Source organism: Rhinolophus sinicus, linkage group LG04 (assembly GCF_036562045.2).
Source record: "Rhinolophus sinicus isolate RSC01 linkage group LG04, ASM3656204v1, whole genome shotgun sequence".
Taxonomy (NCBI): Eukaryota; Metazoa; Chordata; class Mammalia; order Chiroptera; family Rhinolophidae; genus Rhinolophus; species Rhinolophus sinicus.
In genome coordinates, this window is record NC_133754.1 from 25,009,260 (window position 1) to 25,033,006 (window position 23,747).

Sequence of the window (23,747 nt, forward strand, 5' to 3'; positions counted from 1 at the left end):
GTTCCTGGCAATGCCAGCTGCTGGGCCTCTCAGCACCACAGTCAGAGTCGCTGGAATTGGGCTCATGAGTCTCAGGGTTGCCCATGCCCACTTGGAGAGCATGGCTGGCCGTCGGGTGCCCTCAGACTGCCGGTGCTGCTGGCCCTGCTTCTGTCCTGTGCACGGCGCTGACCCACTGACAGGAAGTAGGAGCATGCCTTCATTTGGCCCCCAGAGTGATTTTTACTAGACCAAATCCACGGCTAATATCTGTCTCAGTATAATTTGTGCTTGCAGGTAAAAAAACATTTTTCTTGTGTGAATGTGACCAAATGTGTCTGAAATCAAGTCTATATTTCAAAGACTCAAACTGGGACGCCCCTGTGTGTGCATGAGTGTGCACATACACACACACCCCACTTCATAGATAAGTGGACCAATATTGCTGGAAAGCTTTAAATACAAGGAAAAATCAAGGTTATATAAAATATAAAGTAGTAATGATTGTCCTTTCCAATCATGTAACTCTACTAATTTATTTTTCTAAGGCTGAGAGACTTGGCGAAGATCTAAGAGAATAAGGAAATCCTATTAGAACAGGACATATAAAATACACAAGAAAATGTCCAATGATACATACTTTTCCTCCCCTTACAAGTGATGTTTTCCACAAGTAGCATGATATACTTTGTTCCTATTAGAATGAAGTCTCCTTTTGACGCTATTATTAGGTATTATATTATGGCCACGACGTCCTGGCATACCAAATCCCCAGGTGGCTCAGCCAGCCTCCACTGCAGGTCCCTGATACTGCTGGAGCGATGGCAAACAGAGCAATGGAAGGTACAGTATTGTACCTTGATATGCTGAGTCTTGGGTTCTGGACTTCAGTGCCAACTTCTAATGAGCTGAACACAGAAGACTCCTTTTCCCTAAACTAATAAGACTCAATAATCATGTTAAGTAAAAGAAGCCAGACACAAAAGACCACATATGTATGATTCTATTTATATGAAATGTACAGAATGGGCAAATCCATAGAGACATAAAGTAGATTAGTGATTTCCAGGGGCGGAGGCAGGGGAAATTGGGAAGTGACTGCTCGTGAGTAAGAGGTTTCTTTATGTGGTGATTCAAATGTTCTGGAATTAGACAGTGATGATGGTTGTACAACATAGTAAATAACTAAAAAACACTGAATTGTACACTTTGAAATGGTGAACTTTATGTTATGTGAATTATGTATTAATAAAATTTTAAAAATAAAAAGCTTGGGTTTAAAGCAGGCCACAAAGGCTATTTTGTTTTCTTTACTCTGTCCTCAATCCCAACGCCAAAATTCAGCTCTACCTTCTAATGGAAGGAAAGGCTGGCATCATGTCCTTCTGCCAGCAACAAAAAATTAAATCGGAAAGAAAATAAACAGCAACACAAAGAAAGCAGAATTTAAAAAGAGCATGTTTACTTTGAGTGTTTGAGACCACGTTGGCCTGAGCTGAGCAGACGCAGAAATCTCGGTCTGGTTACCAAACTGGAGGAAGAGAAGACATTGAGAGCAAGAGAGCCAGCACCAGTGCGACCACGAGAGCCTGCATCCTCCCTAAGTGAGCAGGTCTGGCCCTTAGCGGGAGGGAACAGAGAGAAAAGAAAATGGCTGTGTGAACATGTACGGCGACGCTTGTCCCTTAGAAGATCATGTTCTACTCAATGCCCTGGGATCGGATAGACCCAACTCACAATTTCTCCTGCTTGGGGGAGGATGAAAGGAAGGAGAGGGCAGACATCACTTCCTTTCCCCAGTGTCAAAATACATGTTACAAACTACAGGTAGAATAAATGCAGAACACCCACAGAAAAAAAGAGAGGTAAAGAAATGGGGACAAAAATAAAACTTACCTCAGTATTTTCTGTTATTCTTTCATCCTTCTTTGTATTCAAGAGGCTGCCATGCTGGGCTTCTCATATCAGGGAAGGGTTGTTAGCAGCAAGCTGAGAAGGTTTGGATTTTGAGCAAAAGTGTACATCTTGAGGGAACCTGCAGGATTCAGAGTTTAATCCATGGATTAGAAAGAATATGTAACAAGTCTTCACCCCTCTCCACCCCATTATTCTTCCACTAAATAAAGACTCACTGAATTGTAGGAAGAGTATAGCACTGGAAGCCAAATGAGAATTTAGATGCTGGTTGGTCTTGGACAAGGACCCTGAGCTTCACTCCCTCCCTTCTTTGAGGAACATGAAGGTAGAGAATAGTCATCTGAATGGGTTTTAGAAAACCTAGAGAAGAGACCCATGGCTTACTCCCGGAAACATCTCAGGAGCCTCCTCAAGAAATAAATGGCTTCCTCCTGTGTCTAGGTAGTCAGGGGTTTAGCCTCACTGGACCCCACCCCCAATATGGCTTAAAAGAAGTAGGTTGGTTTCTAGAGCCACACAAATGTAGCTCACAGAGCCAATGAAAAAGCTAGAACCCAGCGGAAAGGGAGCTGTGTGTACCAAGAGTAGAGGGGCAAATCTATCTCAGAGAGTATAATCGTTAATAGATGGTCAATACTCAGTTCTCATCTCACTCAAACTACCAACAGCATCCATCACAGCTTCTTGAGGTACTTTAGTCACCAGGTTTCTAGCTTTCTACAACCTCTTGTTCTCCTCCTATCTCCCTGATCTTTTCTTAGTCTTCTTTCCTGGAACCTCCTTTTCTACTCTATCTGGAAAGCCCCAGGGCTGTCTTATCTTCCCTTTCTATCTGCATATCTATACTTATTCCCTAACAGACTCACTCTTCTGGCTCAAATGTCACCATACCAGAGAGACTATTTTGACTAACTTATCTGAAATAGCCCCACCTGGGATTTCCTGTCCCCATAACCCTAAGCTATTTTTCTTCACAGCATCTACCCTGTTTCCCTGAAAATAAGATCTAGTTGGACAATCAGTTCTAATATGCCTTTTGGAGCAAAAATTAATATAAGACCCGGTCTTATATTCTACAAGACCGGGTCTTATAGTAAAATAAACAACAATTAATATAAGATCCAATCTTATATTCTATAAGACCGGGTCTTATATTAATTTTTGCTGCAAAAGATGCATTAGAGATGATTGTCTGGCTGGGCCTTATTTTCGGGGAAACACGGTATCAACACCTAACAGTATGTACATCTATATTTACTTATATATGTATGTATGTGTATATTTGTTACTATGGATGCAGAAAATTTTTGTTGACTGCCATATCCCAGAGCCTGAAATACTGCCTGTCACATTCCTGAATGAATAAATGAAGGAAGTAATGATGCCAGAGAACCCAAAACCCTTCTCCTTCAAGTTCTGGAAAAGAGGATGGAACCCCAAAAAGATTACAACTGATTTCCCACTATTTCCAGTGAAAAGGAGTTTGTATTAGAATTTAATTAAACAAAGTTTTATTTCTTGTATATTTGAGTTGTGATTTGAGCTTCATTATCAGTCACAAATAAAATTAAAGTTCAGTCAAGAGACTTTTATATAGTAGCGAGTAGTTCTCAACTTTTTACTTTTTTAGCCCCTAACACACCTGACAGATAAAACAAACTTTCATCTGAAATGGTCGCTACTAAAATTTGGGTGGGGTAAGGGGGTATGAATCCCAGAGACTCTCAGGTTGCCTGATGAAGATATTTAGTTTGAAGAAAGCTTGATAATTTTGAAACAACTTGCTATACTGCTTCAGGACACTGGCTTCAGGTTGATAAGATGATTAAGATATCAGGTAAAAATAAAGGCACACATCAAAATACTTCAAAGTATGCAAGGAAAAAGAAAAAAGTAATGCTGGTTTTAAGAAATAAAAATAGACAAATTATGGTGGCACTGAAAGAGAAATTTCATAGAATAGAGAATTCCTTTAGGAAATAATTTTAAGAGGGAAAAAGAAATCAGAAGAAGGTAAAACTAAGAATAAAGAAAGGTTTTCTGTGGGTAAAGTATTTAATATATAATATCTTAATATTAGCATGGTGATGAAAGAATAAAGAAATGTACACACTCATTTAATAAGCATTTATTTAGTATCTACTCAGGCTCAAAAGTGGGATCAACGCTGAGGAGGCTGAGGTGACCTCAGGGGAGGTCATACTCTAACTGGGAAGGAAGACAAGCCCAAGGACCATGGCAATACAGTACCGGGCCACTCACACTCACACACAGTGTTCTGCACACACAGGCACAAGCTGTGGGGGACACCAGATGAACTTACTAGCAAAGGCTTCCCAGAGGTTACAAAACCTGAGGACGAGGACGAGTTAGCCCAACAAAGAAGGGGGTGGTTAAGGCAGTCAGAGGTGGAGGAAAGCAGTCAGTGTTCAGCCAGGTACAAAGGCACGTAGGCAAGTGATACGGGAGCAGAAATTCCAACAGTGGAGCAGACTCCTGGGTTGGCTGACACCATGGCTGAATTCCTCCTAAAGGGTTACCTGTCTGCCTATACCTTCAGCTGCTTTTTTCAGTGGCAAAGAGAGAAAGATGAAAATGACCAGTGTCCTGACGTAAGGAGAGCTGGCCTGAAGTGAGGGTTAGAAAAAGACACAAAGAAGATAGTAGAAACAGATAGACACTGCTTATAAAAGGTGACATATGACTTCAAGGGATGAAGGTTTAGGGAAAATAATGGAATATGATTAAATAAGAAAGGTGGGGTGAATATTTATTATGGATCAAGCAAGAAAATGCCTGTTAGGCAAGCTAAGGTTCCATGTAGGAGGTTTTAAACCAGGAATATGGGGATGTTAGGTATCACGGCGGGTGCAGCACCTCCCCTGAGTAGGAAATGCAGGAGTGTACTCGGTGGCTCTTAGCTCCCATCTCTGGGCTCCGTGGATCTTCCGCCAGCCATTCTAAGGGCACTACTTGGGAAAGGTGAAGAAAGGGATTCTCTCGTGGGTACCATTCCCTTGCATCTCTGGCAGATGGTGTCATCACGCAATAATGTTTCAATACGTATGGATGTGTATTTGTAGAATGACAGTGCCTCATGAGATCAGGAATCAATTAAACCGAGGCAAGTCCATCAAAATGAGAGACAACATTATTGCAAGTGGAAGAATGGAGGAAATGTGCAGTTCCTGGGCAAACACTTCAAAGGGGAGGAAACACAAAGATAATTAGAAAAATGGAAACAAACATATGGGAAAAGAACTCAATGGTGGGGGGACTTGGAAGTTGCCACACACAGAAACGAGAGAAAAGTCCATCAAGCCTTTTCTGCTGCCAGGTCTTCACCAGGACACCTGTTCTATGGCCTCTGGAGCAAGAGGCAGGTAGGAGGTTTGTGCGCCTGCACCAGGAGGAGGACGGGAATTAAGAACGATGATGACAGAATTGTTTTATCGTTTAATGAGTCCCTCTTTCAATTTTAGGGAGACGATGACAATGTGGGGCAGTAAGTGAGAAAAGGTTCTGAATGCCTAAGAACTAACAAGAATGCAGCAACCACCGCAGGTCTGCCTCTGCCCTCTGAAATCCACGTCTCCAGCAGCATCTCTTTCCTGAGTCCACACCCACAAAACCAGCCAGGACCTGGATGGCACACAGCACCTCGGAACCCAAAATGATCTCATTATTTCTCTCGTTCACCAACCCAGCTATCTTCCTGTTTTTCCCCAGAAAAACACCGTAATGTAGTTGTGTAGGCCAATAACATACAAACTGTTGCTCTCCCACCTATGCAATCCACATACCCAGTCAACACTCAAGTGCCTTTCAACAGTTATTTAATGCTCACATCAAGCCACATAAGGTTTATAGTTGTATGCCCATTCTAAAGATGAGACGATTGAGACTCAGAAAGTTTCAAGTTACATGCCTAAGTGTGACTAAGCTAGCAAGCAATAAATGAATTATGAGGCATGCAAAACAGCTACCACTGCATTCAGAGTAAAAACCAAAAAATCCTTAAATGACCTACGAGTACAAGGCCCGCCAAGAACTAACTAGCCACTAGATACCTCTCATAGCTTATTTCCAACTGCTTTCACCTCCTGCTCCCTGGACCATTTTGTTGGTCCAGGAATTCCCATGGAAGCTCCTGGCTTCGCACCTACTACATGCTCTTCCTGGAAATATCTCCCCGCCGAGTCCCCAAGATTTCTCCCTCAGACTCTTCTCTGGGTCACTGCATTAAAGACACCCACTCTGGGTGCTGTCAGTGAGTGACTGCCACCCCACGTTCTCTTCCCCCCTTCCCAGCTGTATTATATTCTCCAGCACATGCATCACCACCTAAACTCTATCTGGAACACAGGACCGCTGGCAGCTTTGCATCTTTAATACCTAGAACATTTATTGCTATGAAGTGGATACTTTATGACTATTTGACAAATGTGAATTCAACCTGGCAAATACCTCTTGAATCTTTTCTGTCTTCTCCATTCCGATTGTTTTGCCTTGGCTCAGGCCATCTCCATAGCTTGTCAGGATTCACCACCTCAAGTGATTCTAAATGATCTCCCTACTTCCAGTCTCTGTTCATTTGAATCTGTTACTCACTTTTATCTAATGTTTACACTGATGGCAAAGTTACCTTTTTATTACACGCATCTGTCATGTTATCTGCCACTTCGGAGACCTTCAAAATTTCCAGTGCTTACTGCATTACTTACTTTGGGATTCATAGTCCTTTATCACTTTGCCTCTAATTACCTTTACAAAAAAATTCCCCCAGTAATATCCTGTGTTCCAGACATACCAAGCTGCTCATCTCTGCAAGTACCATAGATGATCAGATATGCTGCATTCCCTACCCGTTGAAATTCTTCAAAAACCAGTGCAAATGTCACCACCAAAAGAAGGACTTTATGGGATAGTGATTGAATAAAGGGAGAAAGAAAAAGGGAAAGTAAAATAAGTCTACTGATTTTGGGGCAAATGAGAATTAACCTGTGGTTGGATGAAGCAAAGAATGGAAAAAAATATGGAAAAGTAAATAGGAAACAGGCTAGAAACACAGTGACTACAAGAGTACTGATATTGAAATAAAATTGTTCACTGGAAGCTTTTGATTTTATTTGGTATTATAAAAATTACTTGTTTTCTACCTTGTTTCAAAAGGTTTAAGGTTTATAATAATAGCGATAGCTTCTTGAGTAGAACATATTCTAGGCCAGAATATTAACTTATTTAATATTCACAAACTTATACAGTTGATATAACCCCCATTTTTCAGTAGAGAAGAGGTAGGTTTAAATTATTTGCTCAACACGACAGCTAGTAATGGGCAAATCAGTTTTTAGCCCCAGGGAAAATCTGAATCCATGTCTCATGCTCTTTCATTATACTACGTGCATGCCCTGGAAATTTGGACACATTCTCAGTAGTTCCTTTTTCTGTTTCCATCACCGTTCCTTTTTCTTCCCTCTTTTCTGGAAAGGCAGTTACATCCATGGCTACACAGAGTAGCATACTTAAAAGTACTATACCACGTTACAAAATACATAGCCACAAAACCAGACAGATACCATTTTATTACAGCAGCCACCAGTGAATTTGAATTTCACTTTTTAAACTTTGCTTTCTTTAATTGGGGTTGTTCAGTTGTCCTCTTTTAGCAAAAAGAAAAAGCTCTTCACCATTGTGTTCCTAATACCTAAAGTGTAAAGCAAAATTTCTGAAATACATACCTAGTGAATGAGCTTTGGAGTCAGAGGGCCTGGGTTCAAATCCAGCTGTGCTAAGTACTTGCTATGAGACCAAGGGAAATTTTCTGAATTTCTTTCTAGGCCTCCTCTATTTTCACATGTACCAACAGGAGACAATGATCGCACTTATAGGGTTTTAGGGAGGCTTCAATGTCAGGTATTACTACAAGTAGTAATAATAGCTATACTGGTAGTACCACTTGTAAAACTAATGGAAGTTCATCAGGAACCTCTTTTTCTGGGAGTCAGACATTTCCGACTATGTTTTGTGAACTGATGTCATCCTGAGGAATCTGTAGGGGAAAAAACTCACAATAAGGGAAAGAGTCAGGTGGACAAGTCTTAATCATTGGATGGGCAACATGAAGATGAACTGGTTATAAACTTGCATTCGTCTTCTCCTCACAATTCTCCCTCTATAGCCAATGGACCCGTGACTGGTAGGAGTGAGAAGCAGGCTATATGGAAAACCTCTGAGTGTGTTTTCAAAACACTGAGACACTGAGGCACAAACAGTACTAATATTCCATGAACCAAGAGTTGTGAAAAGGAATGAATAGCAGACTCTTGCAGTACCACACACGGTGGGTAGCTTTACTGTCTCAAAGACGCTGCATCACCAATAAAGGTGTTGTTAGCAAGGAGGTTAACTGTCCTTGAGGAGAGCAGCATCTGGCAAATCTGCGAACCCAAATGAGGTGAAAGGACGCTGGTGCAAAAGAAACACTGTCCTCAGGTAGGATGCAACCGAAAACAATGAGATATTCTTTGGGGACTCAAGAGATAGAACATTAAGACTTTATAGAAAGTGGAAGATTGTCAAATAGCAGGGATGTGAGTGGTGAAGGATTCCTGGATAACAGCCAGGGAAACCTAGTCGAAGGAAATCTGTGACAACCACCATGTGAAAGAGCCTAACCTAGACCAGAGGGTGGTAGACTGTAAAAAAATGGCCATAAGTTCTTTCTGTTCATTTGTAACCTAACTTTGTAGCTCTTCCCATCAAAGGCACAGTTTTTTTTTGTTTTTTTTTTGTTTTTTTTCATTCCTTGAGTCTGGAATTGGCTATCTTATTGCTTTGGCCAGTGGCACATTAGCAAACTTGGTGAAGGGGCCTGCAAAGTGCTTCTAGCGGGAGAAGCCCTCTCATGCTGCTCTTGGGAACCCTACAACCAGCAGCATATGAGAAAGAGCCTACACTAGCTCAGTTACCTTCCTTGTCCCTGCCAACAGCCAACCCAAAGTGTGAGGACAGTGGCTTCCAGCTTTCCAGCTGACCACAAAGCATGATTTATTCTAGCTACTACCAAATGGAAGAAGAGTGAGCTGTCCTAGCAAAAGCCATTCCAATACAAATTGATGAACTGTGAGCTAAAAAGGGGATGTTTAAAACCACTGAATTTGGCCTGGTTTATAATCAAGGTTGCTCTGACTGACATCCATAGATCCATTCATCCATCTATCCATCCATTTCTTCACCTTTTTTCCAAAAGGAATATGAGGTTATTTACAAAAAGGACTGAAATTCAATAAAGTTAATAGAAATATTAAAAGATCAAGATATGCTGGTCATGAGGTCTAGTATGATTTCTGCTGAGTAGCATTACATTAAACTCTAAACTTCCTGAAATCTAAACAAAAAAGTAAATTATGTGAGTAACATAAAGACAGGCAACCACAAAGTTCCAGTTATATGCTAAGTACTTTACATATGTTGCCACCATGTTTACAGTTTAGTGAGCTGGGTATTACTATTTCCATTTTATGGAGAAGGAAATTGAACACGAGATATTTCGCTACCCAGGTAATATGTGTAGAGCTGAAATTTAAAACAAAGTGTCTAATTCTAAAACCCATGCCCTTTCAAACTCAAGGCAGACAAGCTACTTTATAAAATTTTATATAGTGGACAATGAAAGATACTCTAAGTCTCCTAAATGTTTGTTCTTCATAACATTCCCTACTGCCTTAGTTCCAGACCATGTAATTTCCTAGATATACTCTTGAGCTCACCTTATAACAAGTTTCTCTCAATCCAGTTTTACTCCTTCCTACCTATCTTTTACAGTTTGGTAGGAATGACCTTCCTAAAATTCAAATAAGATTGTGTCAAGCTCCTGAATACGAACTTTCAATGGCTTCCCATTATCTTTAAGATCACAGCCCTCTCTATCCAGGTCTGGAGTCTCGTTTCCCACCATTCACCACTAGGCTTCTCCATTCTCCAGCCATACTGAGTCGCCTGCCAGCTCCTAGCAGTCACCATCTCTCATCTTTCACGCTCCGCATTCCCAGCTCCTTCCTGCATTTCTCAAGAAAGCTGCAGCCGCCTCCGCTAGCGCCCCCTACCCCTTACGTCCCCCCTTCCCTGCCTGAAGTCTTCCGAGTTAATCCTGCTTCTTCAAGACACCTCAAAGACCCCTAGGCGGCCCCAGAATTAGGCAACCCATGGCACCCTGGTTGGGCCTTTATTAAAACTCATACTTATTCATCAGTTTGTCCCTAACACTAAGTCCAGTGTCTGGCAAAGTCATTCAGGAAATGTTTAAAGAAAAAAAAAGGAATATTTAAGATAAAGAATAATTGTCTCCAACAACAGTATTTTCAACGAATATAGCAGTCCCAGTAGAGCTGATCTGAAAAACCTCAATTCCTCTGTAAAGTCTGGGCCCAATTATATTCAACGTGGCTCTACTGCTTCAAACCTGTGGCCTTTCAAGGTCAAACACAAAAGGGTACACTTCAGAAGAGAGGGGAGCGAGGAAGGAAGGATTCCTGAATTAGCAGCTCTCAGCTTTGGGCCCTTTGACCTGCTCCTCGTGCCCTGGCCACGCCACCTTCGCTCCTGCGTGACCTCCCTTCACGCGCCCAAACGCTGCAAACTTACCTCTCCAGCCAGGGCCACTCGCCCAGGTGTTCCCAGGGCCACACTTTCCATTCTTGGTAACCAGTGCAGCTTCGCAGCCACTCCCACAGAAGTGTGCGTGGCACAGCAGTGTGGAAGAGAACAGAGAAGCTGGGCTGAGGGAAGAAATTTGGGGAAGAATAGAACACTGTGGGAGAGAACAGAGTGTTTTCGGAGAAAATGGAGACAGGTAGGAGGACCCTCCACGGCAGTACTGCGGGAGAGAAAGGAAAACTGTCAACTAGCGCAGAGACTTGTGGGTGCACCCAGAGGATTGTGGGAGGAAACAGAGAATTGTGGGTGAGAATAGAAAACTGTGTGGGGGAGGAGTTATGGGGAAGGAGATACTGTGGAAAGAGAAAGAATTCACCGAGTGCACTTCCGGGGCCTTTCCCACAGGGCCCCCCACCGTCGTCAGTTCTGGCCACGCCCTCAGTCTCGCCATCTTTGCTCCTTCATGACCCCTTCTTTTCCTGCCCCACAGCTCGTCTGCTGGGACTACACAGCTGTCACCTATACACGCACCCCAGCTGTCCATCATAGCCGCTGAGAATTGTGGGAGAACACAGCCACTTTGGGGAAAGGCACTTGTGGAAGAAGCAAAGACTTTTGGGAGAGACAAGGAATTGTAGATACAGATAAATGGTCTTCTGTGCTTTGCCTGGTCCTTCAATCAGGAGCTATATCCCCTCAGTTACAGCTACGGCCCTGCCCTCCATCTGGCTCACGTGTCCGCACGCCCCTCACCCGCACCCCAGGTGTCTGGGTTCCGCCACTGCCCAGCCAAGCAGCTGCGCTTCTTGGTGACCACACCCGACCTCCTGCAGCCATGCCCCGAGGCTCCGCAGCGCCAAGCCTTTCCTGGCTGGGCTATACCTCTTCCTTTCTCTCTGTCATGCTGCTCTTTTCAGGCGAATCCTCTGCCCTCTGACTTGGCCCTACCACAACCTCCCTGCTTTTTTCCCTCCCGGTTGTTCGCTCTTGTAGCCAGTCTGGGTCCTCTGTGAACTCAAGTGTGGGCACACCCATGCTCCTGCTCTCATGCCCGCCCCTTAAGGCCACCCTCTAGGACGCCACTTGCACCAAGTCCCTGCTGGTTAGGCCTTGGCCAATGCGCTCTACCCCAACCACGTTGCCTCCCTCACACGCCGTACCAGCAAGACCAGGTTAACCCCTGTGCTGGTCCATGTTCACTGCTCTCCCACAATAACCACACCCTATTCACTCTGCCTGGTCGTGCAACTCTGGTCCAGCCACACCCATTCCCTAGTCTCCGCCATGCCCCTCCAGACTGGGCTATCCCCTTCTTTCATCCCCCAAACCCTCTACTCCAATTGCCACATTCCTCCTATCCACCACAGTCACAGACACCCAGTTCCTGCAAAACTAGATGTGCTCTCTCCCAGCTCAGGCATTACTGTGAAGGGTCACACAGCCTTTCTTCACAGAAACCCTGGAAGGGCGGGGCTTCCAGGTCTCCTGAGAAACACACTCAGGCCCCAACCTTAACTCCAGTGGCGTTTATAGAGTGAATTGAGACTTGTGGACCCATGATCCTTGCCTAAAATAAGGACTGTCTTCAGGTTTCTCCCAGCTTCAAACACCACGACTTGATGAGCAGTGACTTGGTTGTTTAGTGGGAAAACAACTCTATTAGACATTTGGACTGTGTTCCCTCCTGCAATTTTTTCATATCCACTACACCTGTGTTCCTTCCAGCCAACTTTCCAGTCCTCTAACACAGCCTATGGACCATGTTCCTTCTGGCTCTTTAGCCGACCTTAAATGCTAGGCATGTGCAAGGGATAAGCATACTCTGCTTCCTGATGTTTCCTCCAGATGATCTTTCCTAGGCACCTAGTCCCCTGTTGCTGTCTAGGGCCTGTCAAGACAACACCATATGGAATAATCCTCTGGTTGCAGCTTTGAGCTCTGAGATTTCTCTGTTATCCTTGTTCTTTTCAGTTACAATTCTGGCTCCACAAGAAAACCATGGAGAGGTTATAACCAGCTTTCTTTCCTGTTCAGAAATCTCTGAATACTTAGGAATAAACTTACCAAGGAGGTGGAAAACTTTGTTGTCTTTCACAAGGTGAAAATTATAGGTGAAAACTACACAGTGAACTTTATAGGAGAAAACTATAAAACATTGATGAAAGAAAAACAACACACACACACAAACAGATGGAAAGAAATCCCATGTTTGTGGACTGGAACAATTAAACAGTTAAAATGTTCATTCTACCCAAAGTGATCTACAGATTCAGTACAATCACATCCAAAATCTCAATAGCATTTTTTACAGAAAAAAAAAAAATCATAAAATTCACATCTAACCACAAAAAGACCCCAAATAGCTAAAGCAATTCTGAGCAAGAAGAACAAAGCTGGAGGCATCATACTTCATGATTTCAAACTGCATTACAAAAACTACAGTAATCAAACCAGTATGATGTTGGCATAAAAACAGGCATATAGACCAATGGAACAGAATAGAGGGCCCAAGAATAAACCCACTCATGTAAGATCAGCTGATCTTTGACAAAGGTGCTAAATATATACAATAGGGAAATAATACTATCTTCAGTAATAGGTGTTAAGAAAACTGAATATTCACGTGCAAAAGAATGAAATTGGACCCTTATCATACAGCATACACAAAAAATAATTCAAAATGGATTAAAAGCTTAAACGTAAGACTTTAAAGTATAAAACTCCTAGGAAAAAACATGGAGGAAAATCTTCTTGACATTGGCTTTGGCAATGATTTCTTGGATATGTCACCAAAGGTACAGGAAACAAAAGTAAAAATAAACAAATAGGATTACATATTAGGTTGGTGAAAAAGTAATTGTGGTTTAAAAGGTTAAAAATAATTGCAAAAACCGTAATTACTTTTGCACCAACCTAATAAAATGAGAACTCTTCTGCATAGCAAAGGAAACAATCAATAAAGTAAAAAAGACAACTTACAGAATGGGAGAAAATATTTGCAAACCATCTATTTGCTAAAGGATTAACATGCAAAATATATAAGGAACTTCTACTACTCAATAACAATAACAAAAAAATCCCAAATAACCCAATTTTAAAAATGGGCAAATAACCTGAACAGACATTTCTTAAAAAAGACATACAATTGGCAAACAGGTATTATGAAAAGTTTCTTGACGTCACTAATCATCAGGGAAGTGCAATTCAAAACCACAATGAGATATCACCTTACATCTGTTAGGGTGGCTATTATTTGGAGAAAAAAAAGGATAACAAGTGTAGGCAGAGATGTGAAAAAAAGGAAACTCTTGTGCACTGTTGGTGGGAATGTAAATTGGTACAACCGTTATGGAAAACAGTATAGAGGTTCCTCAAAAAATTAAAAATAGAACTGTCATATGATCCAGCAATCCCCCTTTGGGTACATATCCAAAGGAATTGAAATCAAGATGTTGAAGAGCTATCTGCATTTCCATGTTCACTGCAGCATTATTCACAACAACTGTAGAAGCAACAGTCATGGAAGCAACCTAAAGTTTCATCAATGGATGAATGGATAAAGAAAATAGGGTATTTTTATACAAACAGAAATATTATTCAGCCTTTAAAAAGGAGGAAATTCTGCTATTTGCAACAACGTGGATGAATCTGGAGGACATTATGGTAAATAAAATAAGCCAGAACAAATACTACAAGATCCCAGTTATATGAGGAATCCGAAATAGTCAAACTCATAGAAGCAGAGAGTAGAATGATTATTACTAGGGACTAAAGAATAAAGAAGTTTAGGTCAAAAAGGTACAAAGTTCCATTTACAGAAGTTGAGTAAGTCCGAGAGATCTACTCTACAGTATAGTGCCTGCAGATAACAATATTGTAGTGTATACTTAAATTTTTTCTAAGAGGGTAAATCTTATGTTAAATGTCCTTATTACATAAATAAATAAATAAATAAACAAATAAATAAATAAAGTGGGAGGAAATTTGGAGATGATGAATAAGTTTACGGCATTGATTGTGGTGATGGGTTCATGAGTATATACTTATCTACAAAATGATTAAATCAAACTGTATACATTAAATATTATATAGCTTTGTGCATGTCAATCATATTTCATGAAGTGGTTAAAAAAAATTTTCACCAAGGACCCAGAATAATTGACATTGAGAAAGATATTTTCTCAAAATTCTGCAATAAAATAAGTTTAATTCTTGCCTCTAAACTCCTTTCTTCACTTTCTACCTTTGGTTTCACAAAACAGAATGGAACATAAAAATGAAGAGAAAGAGAAAAGCTGTTGCTTTGGATGTGATGGATGGAAATATTATTATGTTTAATGTGCTCCTGGAACATTTTGCTTCTTAGAAAAATATTATTAAATAGCCCACAGTACATGCCCAAAGGCAAAACATATAAACTTAATTCAATCACCTAATACCTGTATACAATTCAAGCTTTTAATGGCATTATGACTTCACTCCTGATATTCTTTGGATCCTCAATTTTAAACCACAATACTGTTATGCCTTCTTTGGGTTTCGGAAACCACTCCTCTACTGCATTTTAGTGACTATACTTTTTCTTTTTGCTCTTTTTTTATGAATCATGTAGACAAAAGAGTATATAGTGTACATATGTATGTATTGATTTAAATCTTAATAAAAAACTGTAAAATAAAAAAACAAAAACAAGAAATCTCCGGACAAACAGACCCTCCTAGGGAAAGAGCACTTTCCATTAGCCACTCAATCACTCATTTATTCAAATCCATATTTATTGAGTAGTACGTATATTCCAGTGACAAATAAGAGAAGCCTCAAGGAGCTCACAGCCTGAAGTTGAACCAACTTGGGCCTTGATAAAACAAGACATGACTAGAAAGTTAAAGAAGGATCAACAGGTGGAAAAGGACTTGGTAATAACAGATCTTCTTGCTCTGATTAATAGGAATGTTTCTGGGTAGCAAACAGGAAGCTACTTTTACAGCACTTTTATATTACAGCCCTTTACACAATAAGTTCTCAATCAGTCTTCACTGAATGCTTAAAAAAAGAAGAAAAGGCAGCTTTCAGCTCTGATGAAGAAACACTAGTTGTGAGGTCTGTCACAAGTGTATTCGTAGGTGAAGTTCCAAAAGTTGAATGCAAATTGTTTTCTGAAAAACGAAATCACAGTGGATTCAAGATGATCACTGTTATAACATTGCTTTCCATCATTTGCTTTATTAAATGTGGAGGGAAATGGGTGTAGTTGCAGACTGCAAGTGAGAGTTGAACAGGATAGTCATGGGAGAGTATTATTAAGGTGATCTTCATCCATCACATGCATGAGGGTAGAAGAAAGGTTGAGCATTCTGTCTTAGATCGTCTTTTCTTTCATTTCTCTCACTCAGGCATTTGACAGGACCATGCAGATGACAACTGGAAGGTACACTCTCCAGAAAGGGTGCTTCCTACCAAGGCTGCATCTACGTGTTCTGGGAACTGGAAGACCAGTAAAAAGTTAAATCTAACGGTAAAGTCAAGAAGCAAAACCAGCACTGCCTCAGCATATTAGTTTTCCATTGCTACATAGCAAAATCCTGCAAACTTAGTGGCTAAAAACAACACAACTTTTGTTATCTCACAGTGGAGGTGGGTCAAGAGCCCAGATATGGCTCAGCTAGATCCTTGCTCAGGCTCTCCCCAGGCTGAAATCAAAGTACTGCCCAGGGCTGTGATCTTACCTGAAGCTCAGGGCCCTCTCCAAAGCTCACTGGTTATTGGTAGAATTCAATACTTTGTGGCTCTAAGACAGAGGCATTCAGTAACGAGAGCCCACCCCACCCCTGCACTGTTCCCTGCCACATGGCCCTCTCCAAATCACGGCTGTTTGCTTCTTCAAGGCTAAAGGGAGAATCTCTCTGACTTCTTTAAGGACTGGCTCAGCCAGAACAATCTCCCTCACTTAAAGCAAAGATTCTGATTAGGAATTTTAATTATATCTAGAAAATTTCTTCTTTCCTTTGAGAATCTTGGGGGGCTATCTTAGAATTCTGCCTTCTACACTTGAACTGGAAGACATTTCCCTATTTTAATTTTTTTATTTTTATTTTTTTAAAGAAGCAAAACAAGGATGATTTTATTTACAATATATTTCATTGTGAAAAATAGTATATTGCTTCAAACTATATATTTTAAAGGAAGGTGATTTTAAGCCCCTTTTCCCACACTAATGTATTCATTTTTTTTTTTTTTTAATTTATTTGTTTTTTATGTTACTACTACTAGTGTTGCTGCTGAGGTTCTTGAAGATCCAAGAATTGCTTTTTCCGATTTTCATTTTGGGGAAAAAAAATTATTTTCACAAAACTAGTGCAGAGAACAGTTGTCTCTTCTTGGCCACTTGGATATACTTCAAATTGAAGGAACTTAAAAAAAAAAAAAAGTACATTTTCTATTACAGTTAAACTGTGGGAAGTCGTGTGGGAAAATAAGACTAGTTAGTTGAAAGAAATGTAGATCATGAAAGAGACTCCACAAGAAGAGGTCAAGGTACCACTAATTAAGAAAAGATTGTGTTGAATAGCCAGTCACCTGGATTAAATTAAGTCTATTTCCTTGGATACAAGGCGCCTGGACTCTGACAACTAGTCTGTTCTAGGATCCCTCTGTGCCTTTTCCGTAACCCACAGAAAATTTGGTATTCAATACTTTGAGTCCATAAATCCATTAAAAAAATAAGAATGCACATTACTCTCTGGGAGGTCTGTTTCTTCTAATGAGCAAAGAATAAAACGATTATCTCACACAGCGCTGCAGGTGTAGCATGCAAGAGCAACTTCAATAACTCTATGCGCAATTGATAATAGGTCTCCAGTGAAAGAACATTTTTAGATCTCCCTTTTCTCATCTTCTCTTTTTTGTCAAGTAGCTGATGCCAAAATTAGCTCAATTGCTCTTTTTGGGGCCTTCAAAAACTGCAGTCATGTTATTGGCTCTTTTGTTTAACACATTCTATCCACATGCTTCTGGCTGGCCTATTCAGAGAGCTCAAACCTTTGTGTATACCTTTGGGGAAAGACGTGTGGCCTCAGTTTTGAGTCACAAAGTGCAACTGGAAAAGGCAAAAGGCAATAACTTGACTCTCCCTCTGAGTTATATTCAATTGCTTTGGTTCAATTTTTAAATGTTAGTACAGCTGAAAATATCAATCATGTTTCAAAAATAGATCAACTTTTTGTCCATGAGTAACTGCGAAGTTTTTGTATAAGGACCTGTGAAGTCTAGTTGAGTAGCATTATTCAAAGATACACCTTGTCTAATGTTATGAGTCACATGCAGAAATGAATTCCTTTGTTAATGATTGTCCTGTTGAAAATTTACAAAATGCAAGTTGCTCGAGTGGAAACAAAAACCAAAACAAAAATTGGCTCTGGATTTGAAAATTATTAAAAAGGTTAATTTTAAAAATAAAAACACTTTTATTGGACTAACCAACAAGTAAACTGAAAAACAATAAACATTCATTTAAATACCCTTTGGAATTCTAGAAATACTGTTGCTAATGGCCTTTCTCCTCCTTCCCATCCCTCAGCAGATGATACCTTACTTCACTAAGCAAATAGACCACCCAAAGGCAGAATCACTTCCCACACCTTCACCACCCACTTACCTACAGGTGGTCCATGAATGGCTATTGGAAGAGGAACAGATGCTCCAATGCAGATTCCCATTCTTGAGTCCTTCACTTTTGTCAAGAAGAAGAGGTGCTCTCCTCTCGCTTAACAAGCCTCCTGGAGACCAAGTCCTCCACCTGTGCTTTGGCTCCATCCTCCCAAGTACTTCTTAGATCGTTCCTTGTCAGGGACCTACCTATCTCCATTAGTCAACCCTCTTGCACAACTTGCATCTCACCCGGCTCTTTCCATTTTTCCATTAACAAGTAAACATACTTCAGCTCTCATTTCTCTGATGTGTGTGTGTGTGTGTGTGTGTGTGTGTGTGTGTACAAATATTCATATATTATTACATATACGTATGTATATGTCACAATTTATTTATACTATCCCTGGTGGATTGCAATTTGGTTTGTTACTAAATTTTTGGTCTTATAAACGTGTCCCAGTCTCCCTGCGCACAAGTGTGATAGTTTCTCTAAGGCAATGGTCCTCAAGGGTCCTATCCCAGAGCTATTAACATAAAATCTCCAAGGCTGTTTCTTAACAGCCTTTCAGATAATTCTAATGAGCAGCTTCAGTTGAGAACTAGAGCTCAAGGGTGAGCAGTAGAAAATCTGGGTAAGAGGGCATACACATTTTATACTTTACTACAGATTGCACAAATACTCTCCAATGTAGTTGTACCTATTTTCTAACTTACCACTATGGTAAGATTGTTTTTATTTTTCTGCTTACTTGTTACCATATGGTATTGTCATACTTTTTCATTTTTCCCAATTTAGGAATGAAATTGTATTTCAAATTATTTTTATTTTGATTTTCACCAATTACTAGTGAGGTAGAGCGTCTTTTCCTGTATTTTTCCATCCTGGTTTTTCCCTTCCATAAATTGCCAGCTCACATCTCTTGTCTATTTTGTGTTGGTGTGTTTGTCATTTTCTTATTGATTTATTGGTGGTGTTCAAATGTATTGTGTGTTATAATCTTTTTTCTGTATATGCAAAGTGTCTTCTCCCAGTATGTTGCTAGTCTTTTAGATTTGTGGGTTCTTGAGCAAAACTACTTGGATTCAATTTCTAGCTCTACTACTTATGTGAAGTTGTTCTTCTTTCCTAGAATTGGAATTGAGCGTTCTTAGACTTTCTCTCTTTTGTATGGATTTCAGTAGCGATTTGTGAAGTCTGATGAAAATACTATGTTGGAATTCTGTTTGCAACTGCATTGAATTTAAGATATTGTGTTCCCTTTCTTGAAAATGGGGTATTTCTCCATTTATCTAGGTCTTCTTTCATATCTTTAAAGGTTCTTAAACTTCCTAATGATCCTTCAAATCATTTTAATATTTTAAAACTTATTCCTTGATATCTATTTATAGCTTTGATTGCTATTGTGAGTTGAATCTTTTTTATTATGACTTTTACTTCATTATGACTAATGTTGAAGAAGTCTATCAATATTTACATGTTGATATTTATCAAGTTATCTTGTAGAGTATTGTTGCCTCTAGAATATCTTGTCTTTTAACATATATAATCTTATTGACTGTAAATGACAATTTTGTTTTTTTACCTTTCTAATTTTTACATCTCGTATTTCTTTTTGCTATTTTTGTTTGTTTTTCTATTTGCCATGTTGACTAGTAGCCGTACATAAATACACTGTAATGTTTTGCCCAGATCCCTCTTCAAGGATGGACCTGTTGCCCCAGCTACTGGGAGCATTGTCAGCGGGCAACCTCCAGCTGGTAGCCCCCTTCAGGGACTGCTTCAGTTGCAAAGAGCCACCTTGCCCCAGGTCACACCTTTTCCCAGATAACCCATATCTAATATCCAATGATAGTGGATCTTGGCCCAGCTTAGGACAACTTAGAAGAGTCATTCTAGCTCCATAGTTCCTTCAGGGTTGGCTGAGGTTGTTGTTGAGCCTACTTCACAGTTCAACTTTCCCCTCACTTAATCCTACCTCCTTCTCCACCCTCTCATTGTGTCGATCACAAGGGCACTTCTTAATAAACATCCTGCATGCCAAACTCCATCTCAGAGCCTGATTCCCAGAGCACCAACTATGACACAATGATTATGGGCATCCTTGAGCTTTGTATGGCTCACTATCAATCAGAATCTGGGATTACAAACAACAGACAATGCCTCTGGGTTGTTTGGGCTGAATGTACGCTCCATGAATGTGGGGATGTTCATCTGTTTATTCACTAATATAGTGCATGCACGTGCAAAGGAAAAAAACATACGGAAGGAATATAGGATACCTAAGAAATGACAGGGAGAACGAGAAATACAGAGTTGGAGGAATAGAAACAATAAAAGAAGTTTTGAAAGCCAGTACCAGAGCCAAACTGAAACCTATAGTGAGGACATTGCCACTGCAATGGGCATCTCCCCTTGCACCACTGCCTCTGAAAATCACATGTTGCTGTCTCCCCTGCTGAAAGGAATCTTCCATTGTCCTTTTTATTCATATCACTTTCTTCAGAATTAAAGTCCAGAAAGGAGTGTCATGTGTTCTAATCCTGGCTCCCAAGTTCATGGATCTTCTCAGTTTTGGAAGTAGGAGATGAGCTCTGTTCTTCACCAGGACTTTTGAAATCAGGAACTCCCCAAACAGCAAGGGGAGTTCAGATACTGGGCAGCCAAAAACATGTAAAATAACCATTGTAGCTTCTAAGATTTTACTATGAGGCAGTAACATGCTAGTAAATGTTTAACTGGCATACCAGAAGAAAGAAGCATTGATTTGTAGTATTTGCCAATGGGGGTGGGGTGGGTAAAAGTACCACACTATGTCTAATTTTAAGCTATCAGTGTGATGTTTCTTAAAACAGACTTGAGAAAAGATGAGCTCAGTCCTGTCTCATGAGCTGGCATGAGTTGGCTCCTGAATACCATTGCACTATAATGATAGTTATACATTTGATTTCTCCTTGATGAAAAAACGACAACAAAAATTCCCACATTCCTCTTTAGTTAAAGCCCTTCACAGCAGATCATGGATGGATTGTCTATGCTTCCTATCTCTGCCACCTCAAATCATTCACTCCTCACCTATACTCTAAGTCCATTCCAATATATATCATCTCATTAGGTCCTGGTGGATAAATTCCCTGAATTCTTTTCTGTATTTATGGTAGCATTCTCTACAGTGAACTGTGGTGTCTTTCCCGAAACTCTTCCGTTAGTGTCTCTAACACCACATTCTTCTGTGATCTGATTTTCAACCTGGTCATTCTCAGTCTCCTGTATAAATGTCCCTTTTCTTGTCCTCCCCTATTCTCCATGGCTGTGTCTTGGCCTCTCTTCACAATCTATACCACCATCTATAAAATAGTGAGAGACTCCTGAGTCTATGTCGTCAGCCCTGTTCTTTCCATTGAGGTCCAGACCTATACAAGTAGTTTGAACTGCTATTAGACAATTTTATTTGGAAGCCTCCTTGGCAAGTTAAATTTGATATGCTTAAAACTGAACCTATCACCTTGCACCCATCCTACTCCTTAATGCATCCCCTATCCTTTTCCACCACCCCTCGCCAAGACCTTCTCCTTATATGTTCCTTATCACAACCAGAAACATGCCAGTGGTCTTCAAGTCCTCTCTTGCCCTAACCCACATCTAACAATCACCTAGTCTCAGAGCTTATTCCATATTATGACCTAAGATGAAGCCACCATTAACTCTTGATGAGTGCCGTATCTTCCCAATTGGCTTCCTTGCCCCACTACAAGTTATTTACCTCAAAACTGTGTTCATGTTCAAAGGCACATCTGATATTGCCACCTTTCTACTTCAAATCCTTCAATGATTCCCAAAGGTCCTCATAAAATATGTACTTTAGTAAGACATTCATGGTCTGGATGGCTAATTGTAATTGACCCCTCAACATCCATTCCCAATCCCATCCTCCTGCTATACAGCAGTAAAGTGATTTAAGGAGATGACCTTTGCTTGAAAGGTAGACCCTGCTTAGTCCAGCCAGTCATGATGACCCCATCCCCCTTGTCAATGACTGACTTGGGAACCCAGGGCTGAGACAGTTGATGCTGGGCACTTCCCTGGTGACACTTATTGATGGAGCTGTGGGTACATTGAGCCAATATAGGACTGAAATGAGGAAGCTTTATTCCATGAATAAAAGAGTTCTCTCTTTTCCCATAGTGAAGTAAACATAAAAGAACGTAGCCTTGATTACTCTTGACCACTATCTTACGAGGCTGAAATTGGTGTGTGGAAGGAAAACCAGAATGAAAGAAATCAACAAACATTGTACATGCCATGACTTCCCTTATTTTCTAAAGCTGATTTGAAATCATCCCAAACATTATAAGGCTCTGAGTGATCTAGTCCCTAATTACCTTTCCAGCTTCACCTCTCCTTATTTGTCCTCTTGCACTCAAAGTACTGTCTCAGAACAAGCAGCAGAGATTTTGTTAGAAATACAGAACCTTAGGTCCCACCCTAGGTCTACTGAATCAGAATCTACATTTTAATAAGATTCATAGGTGATCATATGAACACTAGAGTTTGTGAAGTGCTGCTCTTGACTAGTGGTTCTCAAAGTGTGGTTCCTAGACTAGCAGCATTAGCATCAGCATCACCTGGGAGCTGATTAGGAATACATATGCTGAGGCCTCCAGACCCATGGAATCAGAAACTTTGGAGGAGGGTCCCAGCAATCTATGTTTCAATAACTTTGTCACTTCTCCTCCAATACCATGCATAGCATTTATATCTCTAAGCGATTCTGTTACGATCTGTCTCTAGACCATCTGTGAGGACTGCTGATCTACACCACTGTTTTCTAAACTTGCCTGTATGTTGAAATCACTCAGAGAGTTTTAGAAATTACTTATGTCTACATCCTATTCTCAGAGAATTCTGACTTAATAGATCTGGAAGGCAACCTGGGCATTGGGAGTTTTCAGAGCTTACCAGCTGATTCTAATTTGAGATCACTGGTCTATACTTTAACCACACAGAAGTACTTTTGCTGTTTCTCCACAACCTCAAAGCTTTATCTCTTTTTAGACCAAATCATTTGTTTCTCCCTTCTCAGCTCTCCCCTTTACCCAACTGACTTGTATTTGTTGTTCACAACTCAGTGCAAATGTCACCTCTTGCCAGGACTGTTCCCTGATGGCAAGTTTGGACTCGGTGCCTCTGCCATGTACTTATGTGGCAGCCAGAGCAGTTCTCACACTGCATCCACTTTGTTTCTTCTGACCTGTCTTCCTCATGGAAGTATAGTCTTTTTGAGTGGGGTAAGTCAGCCATATACACTGTTTCATTCCTTGTGTCTAAACAAGACCTGGCACAAAAATCGGTGCTGTATAAATATTTGTTGAATAAATGCTTGAGGGCAGGAATTATGTTTTCTACTTCCTTGGTGATTGTCATAGTTCCTTAAAAAATATTTATTGAAATTTTCATAATTGGTTCTAAAGAACTCTTTGAATTTAAAAGCTCCCAAATAAAACTAGAAAATGCTATAGATGTATGAAAATTAGGGGAAAATAAAACA

General features: G+C 40.4%; 1 long non-coding RNA gene across 2 annotated transcripts in view; it reads right to left on the minus strand.

Moving 5' to 3' along the window:
* Positions 1-1,077: 1,077 nt before the first annotated feature.
* The window catches only part of LOC141571002 (uncharacterized), a 37,918-nt gene continuing 15,248 nt past the window's right edge, over positions 1,078-23,747 (minus strand). The window contains exons 1-3 of one of the 2 annotated variants that reach the window (XR_012495451.1): positions 10,543-10,753; positions 1,876-2,014; positions 1,078-1,599 (exon numbers count right to left, since the gene is read on the minus strand). This is a non-coding gene — a long non-coding RNA (uncharacterized LOC141571002). Of the gene's footprint in view, positions 1,600-1,875; positions 2,015-10,542; positions 10,754-23,747 lie in introns of those variants that run through there. The other variant, XR_012495452.1, reaches the window with a different exon arrangement.